Genomic DNA, 12,899 nt, shown 5'->3' on the forward strand with positions numbered 1-12,899 from the left:
ATCCCAAGTTCCTGTATAAACTGAATCCTCTGGCATGGAAATTGATGATGCAGCTTTTCACCAACATCCTGGAAACCAGTGAAATCCGCCAGGTGTGGAGAGAAGCCAAGGTAATTGCACCCTTAAAGCCTGGAAAACGTGCAGATTACCCTTCAAATTATAGGTCAGTCTCCCTCTTGAGCACCACCTACAGGGTGATGGAGTGCATAATACTGTCCCGCTATGGACATCTGGGGAAAAAAAACACTATGGATCGAATGGTACTACCCCATGTTCTTGGATGCGGCCATGGAATGGCAAAGTGTCTGGACCCCATCCACCATTCCAAATAAGCACCTTATCACTGAACCAACAAGTGGTCCTCCCACTTTCAACCCGCCATGCAGACTTTAGACCACACTGAACCACATCTGAACTACCACGGAAAATGTGGCTACTTGATTCACAAATGGAAAATCAAAGACTCCTTTTCGTCCGACTGAGATAAAACATCCAAACGATCAATTGTATCATAACACAGAGGCCCACATATGGATTCAAAGGTGAAATGGATGATATCCACAGCGTCACAGAGGAATCCTGGAAATGGCTTATGGCCTTAAGATTGCTTCCATAGAATGTTGCTCTGCAGACACCATGCATGTGAGAGAGACACCTCCAGCTTCTCTAATTTGTGCCAAGGACCAAACCTGTCATGGCTGCCTTAATGTCAAGGTAGCACAAAGGTAAGTTACTGCTCAGCAGAACCCAAGGATTGACCATGCTGCATATAGCTTTTTCCATGACAATGGTCTCTCTCTTTCCGTAGTTCAACACTAGTGTATCTCCATTGCCCTCAACACAGTAACTCCTGATTTACATCAGTTTGAGAGCAGAATCAGACCTTATGAGACTGATCATACCCTCAGTGAAGTCAATTTTTCCATCAAATCAATGGGAGTAGGACCTGACAGTAGCAGATTGACTGCATAAGAAACCTAAAACTGATTATTTGGTGAGCCACACTCTGCAAATAAAATTATATGAATCAAGTCTGTCTGCCTCTATATATAAAAAAAGATTTCAGAGTGAAATTCTTTTTTTAAACTTAGTTTTCTCTACTGTATATTTTTAGAGTTGTTTGTTTGTTTAGTTTGGTGATGGGGGGCACATCCCAGAAGGGATACATAGGTCCCCACTGTTTTTTATTATTGACATTCATGAAATCTATCAGTGTTCATCATGACCACATCCCCTTTCATGTTCAGCTATGGAAATAAAAATAAACAGAAATGACATATAGCATATCAGGGGCAGACCTCAGGAGGTCATCTAGTCCAATCTCCTGCTCAGAGCAGGACCAATCCCCAATTTTTGCCCCAGATGACCCCCTCAAGGATTGAACTCATAACCCTAGGTGTAACAGGCCAGTGCTCAAACCACTGAGCTATCCCTCCCCCCATGACATAGCAACTCATGGTGCCTGCCCTGTAATCATCATCTGTTTTAACTCCTCTCCTTTCTTTGGGAAGCAGCAATTCATTGTTAATCCAACTTGTTGACAGACACTCACAAAACTCTGTCTCTGCTACTATCCATACAGTCACGTAGAACTTTTCATTCACAAGTACATGTTTCAGTTGTTAGGGACCTGCAATACATAAGCAGAGCCCTACCAAATTCATGGCCATGAAAAATGTGTCACAGATGATGAAATCTGATCTCCCACCGTGAAATCTGGTCTTTTGTGTACTTTTACTCTGTACTATACAGATTTCAAGGGGAAGACCAGCGTTTCCCAAATTGGGGGTCCTGAGCCAAAAGGGAGTTACAGGGAGGTCACAAGGTTATTTTAGGGGGTTCTTGGTATTGCCATCCATACTTCTGCGTTGACTTCAGAGCTGTGTGGCTGGAGAGTGGCACCTGTTGGCGGGTGCCCAGCTCTGAAGGCAGTGCCGCCACCAGCAGCAGCACAGAAGTAAAGGTAGCAGTACTGCAAACCCCCCATACAATAACCTTGCAATCGCCCCACAAAACGCTTTTTGGGGTCAGGATCCCTATAATTACAACACCGTGAAATTTCAGATTTAAATAGCTGATATCCTGACATTTACAATTTTTTTAATCCTGTGACCGTGAAATTGACCGAAATAGACCGTGAATTTGGTAGGGCCCTATACTTAAGTGATTGTGAGCTATGAAGGACAAAAAAGCAGTATCTGACCAGGTGTCACCTCATCGCCTGTTCACATTAAGAAGAAACATTTGGAGAATGCCAAACAGGTGGAATGGTGCAGGTGCTCCTGGTAAAGACATGGGTCCAGAGTCACTCTTGTGAGCTGAGGGAATCAGAAAGTGCACATTCGTGCGGGAGTGCTGGAACAATTTGAATAGTTGGGGTGCTGAGAGACATTGAACCAAACTGTAAACCCTGTATAGGATGGAAACCACCTCAAGACAGTGGGGGTGCGGCAGTACCCCCCGCACCCTTAGTTCCAGCACCCATGCACTTGTGTACTAGTCCAGCCTGTTGCTCCTTAGGAGGGCATTCACTTGAAGAAAGGCAGTCACAAGTGTTGTCTCCTGATCCTTCAGGTTTAATTGCTTCCTTAGAAGCTCATCAGAGTATTGCCCAGTTGCCTCAGCCAGCATACACCTCTCTTTGCCTACAGTTCTCTGACTAGAGAGGTAGTAGCTCCTTTCTATTGTCAAATTTTCAATCACTGAGTACCCAGTGCCTAGAGTTTGGGATAAATCCAGCTCATGAATAGAAAGCAAAGAAATTAACTTGAGTTGACCTTATAATAATAGTAATTGTTTTATGCTTTTTATTTTTATTGGTGTTTCAGGGGAAGACTTAATGTACTTTACTGAGGTTTTGTTAACCTGACATTTTTTCAGCTGTTTTAAAAATTATTTTAATTTTTAAAAAATATGAATAAGTGGTTATTTAGTTACCAGCATTAATAAATGATGTAAAATAAATAAATCAAATATATACTTTGTAAAGGTCTTATGGCTGATGCCAAACTGTAAATGGGACCAGTATATAGTGAACAAGAGTATTTATCTTTATCATGAGCAATATCACGGGCATACTATTTACTAATTTAGTATCATTATACCAGCAATAGTCTTTAACAGTGGCCATTTAAACAATGTTCAACTTACTAATTAATGATCTGGAACAAAGGATGTATACTGAGACGGCACATTTTGCTGCTATCTCAAAATCAGATTAGCTAAACCCAGAGTTGGAAAGGTTACAGATAAACTATTAAAGGGTTTAAAATAAGTAAATAATTGGGCAACGCAATAGAAGATGACATTTACCAAAGAAGGTAATGTACATTGGAAGAACTATATTAAACTACTCATAGCCACTGATGAGTTCTAACCAAGTTTCTCAGAAAAAAAAGAAAAGATCTAAGCATTACCATAACAATGAAGATCCATGAAGTTGTGTCAGTGAAAAAAACCAAAACCAAATAAAATATTAGGTCCTGGTCCTGTGAACACATATGTATGTACTTAGCTTTAAGCACATGCAAAGTTCAATTGAAATTAAAGGGACTATTGACTTGCTTAAAATTAAGCATGTCCATAAGGGTTTGGAGGGATGGGGCCTTAGATTGCACTAAGGAAGAGGTTGGAAATACTAAATCAATATTTTTTAGAGAATGCCATCATAAAAATCAATAGCATGTCCTCGCTTTGAATACTTAGCTTAGCCCTGCCACATTATCTCAAGAGAGACCAGGTGTGTGAGGTAATATCTTTTATAGGACCAAATTTCCTCAGGTTAGCTTAACCATCTGCCTCTCCTTGTATTTAGGTTGGACATTCTGGTTACTTCTCCAGACCTGAGGAAGAGCTCTGTGAAGTCTAAAAGCTTGTCCCTTCCACTAACAGAAGTTGGTCCAATAAAAGATAATACCTCACCTATGTTGTCTCTCACATAACCGGGGACCAACATGGCTACAACAATACTGCAAACCTCATCTCAAAGCACACATATCAGAACAGGAAATATCTAGACATGAAAACAAATATTGCTATTAGAATGGTAGGGACACAAAAGGAGGCAGACTTTCTTGAGAGGAGAGTTGGATTGGGCTCTAGAAAGACTATTCCTATTGATTTTGTAAAGGAGAAGAATAAAAGGTACATTAAATACAGAATGGAATACAGAAATGTCCAGACAAATACTTCTAGTTATTCTTTGCAGTAATGCAAGAACAACAGGATTAGACATATATAGGCCTAATCCTGTACCCCTGAAGTCCACAGGAGCTTTGCAATTAAATTCTATGAGCTCCGTGTCAGATCCTATAGGAATAAGAATAGAATTTAAGTTATAATTTTTATCCTGCAGGAGCTAAAGTAAGTGTAATTAATGCTCAGGGCATAAGCTAATCACTTTTTGGGGGTTAAGAATTCACCACTCCTATCACATAACATTATTGCTCAATTGGATTAATTATGCCTTCCTCTGAAGCATCTGGGACCGGCCCCTGTCAGAGGCAGCATATGGGAACAGGTGAAGTATTGGTTTGTTCTGCTATAGCAATTCCTATATTTTTAAGTGCCAATGGCTGTTTTACAGATGAGTAATTGATTTAAGAAAAAAAAAAACATATGAAAAAATAAGACTGCTGCATTTTTAACTGCACACGTACTGTTAAAAAATAATATAAAAAGTTGTTTATAGGGTCTTCTGCCTGTTCGTCTCCAGTCTCACTGAAAAGTGAGATTGGCATGATTTATCATTTAAATAAGGAGAGAAGGTATTCTGGTAAAATATTCTGGAACATATTTAATTTTTTTCCGTAAATCATTAAAATTGTAATATAGCACCTGGAGTTCATTTCAATCAAGACTGAAAATCCTCCACCTACCCCCTAAGCCATCCAGTTATACAGTCCACTGATTCTTAAATTTTAGAAGATCAATCACTGAGGTATTGATTTAAGAGAGGTATAAAAATCAAAGCTGAATGAACACGTCTGACTTGTTCATAATGCATGGTCAGCTTTGGGGAAGAGAAATTGAAATAATGTGGTTGTGGAGAAACAGTTGGACTGTGACTCGAATAAAGCAGATTACACTGGCAACAAAATCAATGATAGACCAGAGCATTCCATTTCATGCCTTTTTGCACTAGACAGATGCAGAAAACTAGTGTGGGTGATACAGTACCATCAGCATTCTATTTTCTAAGGTACTTTAGAAAAAAAAACCCTGCATGCTGACTTCAAAAGAAAATTACATGTTTAGTTATGGAGCTGCAATAGTTATATATAGCTTCAAACGCAAGTTTCTTTTGGAGTTGTACACTGCTGCCCACTATACCTGATGAAGATACAAGTTCACAGCACAAAGGCTGTAAATTACTTACCAAAATGAATTCTCTACTGATAATAAAAATTGCTCACTTCTCATGGAAATCAAATTTCTTTATTTCCCTAGGGGGAAAAGTCAAACTGACTCTTTATTATACTACCCCCTCCCCCCTCCCCACTTTAAAGCTGCATGCTTTGGGAAGGATTTTAAGCAGAAAAAAAACCTGAGTTGGAAATGGATGGGTAAAATTTTCTTAGCACACTTAATCCATTCTTGCCTTGAAGACAATTTCAGCCATTCCAACCCCTCAACTGTGGCTACATTTTTGGGCATCTACTAAGGCATTCTTAAACAATTCTCCAATTATCATTCACATTTTTCTATGTGGCCCTATTAAAATACCAAGTCTGTATATCTCTGGTCTGGACTTTATACGGTTTGTACATTATAAAGATGACCAAGTCATGATCACTTGTACTTAAGTTCCCACTATTTTTTTGTTCTGTGATCAGTTCCTCTTTTATCTGTCTAATATTTGCAGTGTTATTGTAGTGTTGTTGGTCCCGGGATATTAGAGAGATAAGGTAAAGTGGACTGTTAACACTTCTCCAATCATAGCAAGGGAAAAAGTTGCAGGAGAGGGTTAGTGTCTAGCAAAGTTATGAATTTCGCTCCCAGGCTCATCTTTTGAAGGTGTTGTTCAGGTTTCCTTCGAGGATGAAGATACTAAAAATTGTGGACTGAATACAGACATTGTATTTTATGGCTTATTACAACAATCTATAACCCACTAACCTCCGTCCCTGACTGGAGGGGTGTTAACGGGCCACTTCACCTTGAATGGTCTCTTAAAATATGTGTTAACTACTTATGTTGAAAAATCTGTTCCAAAGACCTGAAGAAGAGCTGTGTGTAAGCTCATAAGCTCTTCTCTCACACCAACAGAAGTTAAAAAGATATTACCTCACCCCCCTTGTCAATCTGTTCCATCTTGTTTTTAGCTGTGACACGCTGAGTACATTTCCCAGATCAGAAGAACAGCTCTGTGTAAGCTTGAAAATTTGTCTCTCTCATCAACAGAAGGTGGTGAAATACCCAGCCGCCCTCACATTCTGGGACCAAGGCAGCTACAATAGTGCATACATTAGACAGATAAAGAGGAACTGATCACAGAACTAAAAATTAATGTTTAACTTAGGTACAAGGGATAATGACTTGATCACATTTATAATGTGCAAGCAGTATAATGTCCAGACCAGTGAGATATATATTTGGTGTTTTAACAGGTCCAATTTCACAAAGATATAAACAATTATGAGCCAAATCAGCTGGGATGAAGAATTTAATCAGAAAAATGTGAATAGTAATTGGGAATTGTTTAAGAACACATTACTAGATGGCCAAAAAGTCACAATCCCATAATCATGGAAGGAAGAGGATGTGAAACAGCAGCTACTAAAGACTGTCATTTTAAAATAAGGAAGTCTGGATAACTTGCATCCAAGAGTTTTAAAAAAGCTGGCTAAGGCACTCACTTGACCGTTCATGTTGATTTTCAATAAGTGTTAGAATACCAGAGAAGTTCCAGAAGACTGGAAGAAAGCTATTGTTGTGCCAATATTTAAAAAGGGTAAACAGGATGACCTAGGTAATTACAGGCTTGGCAGTCTGACATTGATTCTGGGCAAGATAATGGAGTAACTGATATGGGACTCAGTTAATAAAGAATGATAGGAGGGTAATATAGTTATGTTAATCAACATGGGTTTATGGAAAATAGATCCTGTCAAACTAACTTGATTTTTTTTTTGGATGAATTTACATGTTTGGATGATAATGGTAATACTGTTGATGTAATATACTTTGACTTCTGTAAGGCATTTGATTTGGTACCACATTTTGATGAAAAACTAGAATATAAAATTAACATGGCACACATTAAATGAATTAAAAGCTGGCTAACTGAGGTTTCAGAATGTAATTGTAAATAGGGAATTAACACTGAACAGCTGTGTTTCTTGGGCCTATGCTATTTAACATTCTTTCAAAGATCTGGAAGTAAACTTGAAATCATCGCTGATAAAGTTTGCAGATTACACCAAAAAATGGAGGAGAGGTTAATAATGAAGAGGACAGGTCACTGATTCAGAGAGATCTGGATCATTTGGTAAGATGGGTGCAAGGAACCAAAATTGATTTTAATACAGCTAAATGTAAATATATACATCTAGGAACAAAGAACGAAGACCATACTTACAGGATGGGGCACTCTATCCGGGGAAGCAGTGACTGAAAAAGAGTTGGAGGTTGCACTGGGTAATCAGTTACACATGAACTCCCAGTGTGATGCTGGGGCCAAAAGAGCTAATGGGATCCTTGGATGCATAAACAGGGGAATCCTGAGTAGGAATAGAGAGGTTATTTTATCTCTGTATTTGGCAGTGGTCCGACCACTGCTGGAATACTGTTTCCTATTCTGATGTTCACAATTCAAGAAGGACACTGATACATTGAAAAAGGTTCAGAGAAGAGCCATAAGAATGATTCAAGGATTAGAAAACATGCCTTATAGTGATAGATTCAAAGAGCTCAACCTAGTTAGCTTAACAAAGAAAACATTAAGGGGTGACTTGATTATAGTCTATACATATCTACATGGAGAATAAATATTTGATAATGGGCTCTTCAATTTAGCAGAGACAGGTATAACACAATCTAATGGCCTGAAGTTGAAGCTAGACAAACTCAGACTGGAAATAAGGCATACATTTTTGTCAGTGAGGATAATTAACCATTGGGTTATGGTGGATTCTCCATCACTCACAATTTTAAAATCAGGTTTGGATATTTTTCTGAAAGATCAACTCTAGCAATTATTTTGGGGAAATTCTATGGCCTGTGTTATATAGGAGGTCAGAGTAGATCAGTGGCTCTCAACCTTTCCAGACTACAGTATCCCTTTCAGGAGTCTGATTTGTCTTGCTTACCCCCAAGTTTCACCTCAATTAAAAATTACTTGCTGACAAAATCAGACATAAAAATACAAAAGTAGCTCAGTACACTATTACCGAAAAATTGCACATGATCTTATTTTTATCATATAATTATAAAATACATTAGAATATAAATATTGTACTTATGTTTCAATATAGTATGTATATAGAGCACTATAAACAAGTCATTGTCAGTATGAAATTTTAGTTTGTACTGACTTCACTAGTGCTTTTTATGTAGCCTGTTGTAAAGCTAGGCAAATATCTAGATGATTTGATGTACCTCCTGGATTACCTCTGTGTATCCCCAGGGGTACGCGTACCCCTGGTTGAGAACCAGTGCACTAGAGGGAATCCAAGCAGCACATGTAACCCTCATTGAGAACTGCTGGAGTAGATGATCACAATGGTCCTTTCTGGCCTTGGAATCTATGATATATATGAAAAAATAAGAAAAGGGGAAGAGGTTTTGTCTGATTAAATTTATGGATTCCCCTTCAAAATAACAGCATACTTAAAGTATTTTGAGATGCACTGAAGACGAACCAAAAGTATAAGTATAAGAAAGACCCATAAGTTCACTTACAGTAAGTGTTACAGTTAAATGATACTCTGTCTCAGCACACACTTTCCCTGCCCCAGCATGACCTTATGCCAAGGGGGAGTAGCTGTAGCCTTATAGTCAGGCTACCTTAGTACTGATCTGTGCTGTGAGTATGCTCAGCTTGAGATAGCTTTAAGTTCCCTTTGCATCAGCGGAGTACTGAAAAGGGCACTTAATCAGGGCAAAAGTATTTGTCCCCATGTATTTGACATGTACTACAATCAGTGATCCGTTCAGTTATTTCTTAGTTCAGTCCACGGCTTAGTGAGCATCCACATGATGACACAATGCAGAACAGGGCATATTTTGCTGATTTGGGATCTTGACAATCAGAGATAACTAAAGGGCTTCTCTATGTCCGGGAGCCTCAATACTGGATCATCTTTATATTCCTTATACCAGAGTCCTGTCTCTTTCTTGTTCTGTGGGTCTATATGAGTGGGACTGAGGAGATCACTTTGACTAGCATGCCAGATTACCTGAATCTTGAGAGACAGAAGCCAATGAAGAAACTTATTTTTTTATAACTGCAGGATTGTTATTGTTTGATTACTGAGAAGTATCAAATAGTTTATGATCATTGTCTTAAATTTCTAAATGGGAAGTTTTGTTTCCTTACTTTAGTAAATGAACAAAAGAAAGCCTATTTAAACCTTGTTGGATAAACTGCATAGTCTATCTTGAAACTAGGAGTTAGTCTTTCTGAAATGTTGCTTAGTGCAAGGTTTTCCTGGGCAGAACATGTGCACATCAGAGAGGCCTTTGCTGCTGAATTGACCCTCTGGGTGCGCCCCCCCCCCCAAACTTTGCCAGAGCATGCTGGAGAGGAAAAAGTGTTGGGGGGGGGAGGGAAAAGTACAATAAATGAGTCTAAGCAATAGAGCAACATCTATTTCTATTGTCCCATTGTGTGAGAAAACAATGGAAGGATGGTGGTGTTTGGCAAGCCATCTAGTTTGATAGTTCCCCAAAGTTCACCACTTGAGAAATATCTGTAGGGTCAGGGACATTTACTCCCAGAGGCTTATGTCCTAAATCCAGACTTTGGATGTTAAGGGACAGATTCTCAATTGCTGCAAATTGATGTAGCTGCATTGAAGTCAACCAGGTGTGGATTTGGCATGTAATGTCCACTGTCTGGTTTAGAAGCAAGAACTTCTCGGAGTGAATGTCCTCCGTGTTTCTCAACTTCTCTGCTTTCGTATGGGAAGAAGAAGATGGTGTTGTCCCAGACAAGAACTCTTGACAAAATTTCACATTGCTAGTCATACCAGAAGATAAACAAATCTACGTCCAGTAGCCTTTTGACAACATTTGACAACACACAACAGGAGTATCACATGAAGGTTGTTGTCCTGATCTCATTTCTTTATGAATGTTGTCTTTAGGGGACTACAAAACTAAAAATAGCCCAGGAATTTGCTAAGCAGTTAAACTTTACTATTGACTTTTGTCATGACATCCGATTTATTCTATAATGTATAAAAAAGGGACCCAGTCCAAGTTGTTGGCCTCTACATAACACTTTTTCACAAAAATATCAAACCAGGCTGTTCACCTATCCCACAAAGTAAGTATACCTCTCACAATAAATAGGGCTGTCAAGCAATTAAAAAAGTTAATCGTGATTAATCACACAATTAATCACACTGTTAAACAATAGAATACTACCTATTTCAATATTTTAGATGGCTTCTACATTTTCAAGTATATTGATTTCAATTACAACACAGAATACAAAGTGTACAATGCTCATTTTATATTTATTTTTGATGACAAGTATTTGCCCTGTTAAAAAAACAAAAGAAAAAGTATTTTTCAATTCACCTCATATAAGTACTGTAGTGCAATCTCTTTATCATTAAAGTTGAACTTACAAATGTAGAATTATGTAAAAAACCCCTTCATTCAAAAATAAAACAATGTAAAATTTTATAGCCTTCAAGTCCACTCAGTCCTACTTCTTATTCATCAAATTGCTCAGACAAACAAGTTTGTTTACATTTGCAGGAGATAATGCTGCCCACTTCTTATTTACAGTGTCACCTGAAAGTGAGACTGGGCATTCTTGTGGCATTGTTGTAGCCAGTAACACAAGATATTTACATGCCAGATGCACTAAAGATTCATATATCCCTTCATGCTTCAACCACCATTCCAGAGGACATGAGCCCATGTTGATGATGGGTTCTGCTCGATAACAATCCAAAGCAGTACGGCTGCATGTTCATTTTCATTATCTGAGTCAGATGCCACAGGCAGAAGGTTGATTTTCTTTTTTGGTGGTTCAAGTTCTGTAGTTTCTGCATTGGAGTGTTGTTTTTTAAGACTTCTGAAGGCATGCTCCACACCTCATCCCTCTCAGATTTTGGATGGCACTTCAGATTCTTGAACCATGGGTCGAGTGCTGTAGCTATCTTTAGAAATCTCACATTGGCACTTTCTTTCTGTTTTGTCAAATCTGCAGTGAGAGTATTCTTAAAAGGAACAACATGTGCTAGGTCATCACCCGAGACTGCTATAACATGAAATATATGGCAGAATGCAGGTAAAACTGAGCAGGGGACATACAATCTCCCCCAAGGAGTTCAGTCAGAAATTTAAAGAACACATTATTTTTTTAACGAGCATCATCTGCATGGAAGCATGTCCTCTGGAATGGTGGCTGAAGCATGAAAGGGCATACAAATGTTTAGCATAGCTGGCACATAAATACCTTGCGGTGCTGGCTACAAAAGTGCCATGCAAATGCCTGTTCTTACTTGCTGGTGACATTGTAAATAAGAAGGCGGCAGCTTTATCTCTTGTAAATGTAAACAAACTTGTTTGTCTTAGCGATTGGTGGAACAAGAAGTAGGACTGTGTGGACTTGTAGGCTCTGAAGTTTTACATTGTTTTGTTTTTGAGTGCAGTTATGTAACAAAATAAATCTACATTTGTAAGTTGCACTTTCACGACAAAGAGGTTGCACTACAGTACTTGTATGAGGTGAACTGAAAAATAGTATTTATTTTGTTATTTTTACAATGCAAATATTTATAATAAAAATCATATACACTTTAATTTCAGTTACAACACAGAATACAATACATATGAAAATGTAGAAAAACATCCAAAATATTCATTAAATTTCAAATGGTAGCCTATTGTTTAACAGTGTGGCCTATTGTTTAGCAGTGTGTTTAAAACTGCCATTAATCATGATTATTTTTTTTAGTTAATCACATGAGTTAACCTCGATTAATTAACAGCCCTAAAAATTACCCTATTATTAATGCCTAATCTTGGAGGGTTGGGTGCTGAGCAGCTGTTGAGAAGCAAAAATTCTTGTTAAGCTGAAGGAGAGTTGCATGATTTTCAGCACCTCCCTGTGGTTGGCCAAATACTAATGAATTTATAGCAGGGTGCACTTTTGTTTAATGTTCTGCCCATTCAGTGTAATTGTAATACACAGAATCTGGGGTTATTGCAAAACATCTCATTTCAGTCTCAAAAAAAAAATTCCATTGAAGCAAGGACTTTAGTATTAGCTACTCCTAAATATGATTTCTCATTTAACCACTACCATCACCCTGAACTTACGTTCGCATCAATTACCTTTTAATCCAGGCTCAAAATGCTCTCTTGTTGACATCGGTCAACAAAAACTTCTGTGCTTCAAAAAAAGGAACAGGATGATAATTTCTTACTTTATTCAAATTTTAGATGATGCACTGTATAAATGAAAAGCTGTTCTAAATAATGTAGTGCTTTTGATTTCATTTTATGTTAACAATTTTATCTTCTGGGATATATAAAGTAAATATACATTAAAGATGTCAACATTACTGTTCACAGTCTCGCAGCAATATTTTATTACGAATCATTGACACTACACATCAGATTCCTTCACTGTTGGTTATATGTGTTGCTGGAAATGTCGGTTTGACTTAATCACAAAAGCATTATTTCTTTATCCAGACTTTTAAATTGTGTATATT

The sequence above is a fragment of the Caretta caretta genome, chromosome 1, assembly GCF_965140235.1.
Source record: "Caretta caretta isolate rCarCar2 chromosome 1, rCarCar1.hap1, whole genome shotgun sequence".
NCBI classification, from domain to species: Eukaryota; Metazoa; Chordata; order Testudines; family Cheloniidae; genus Caretta; species Caretta caretta.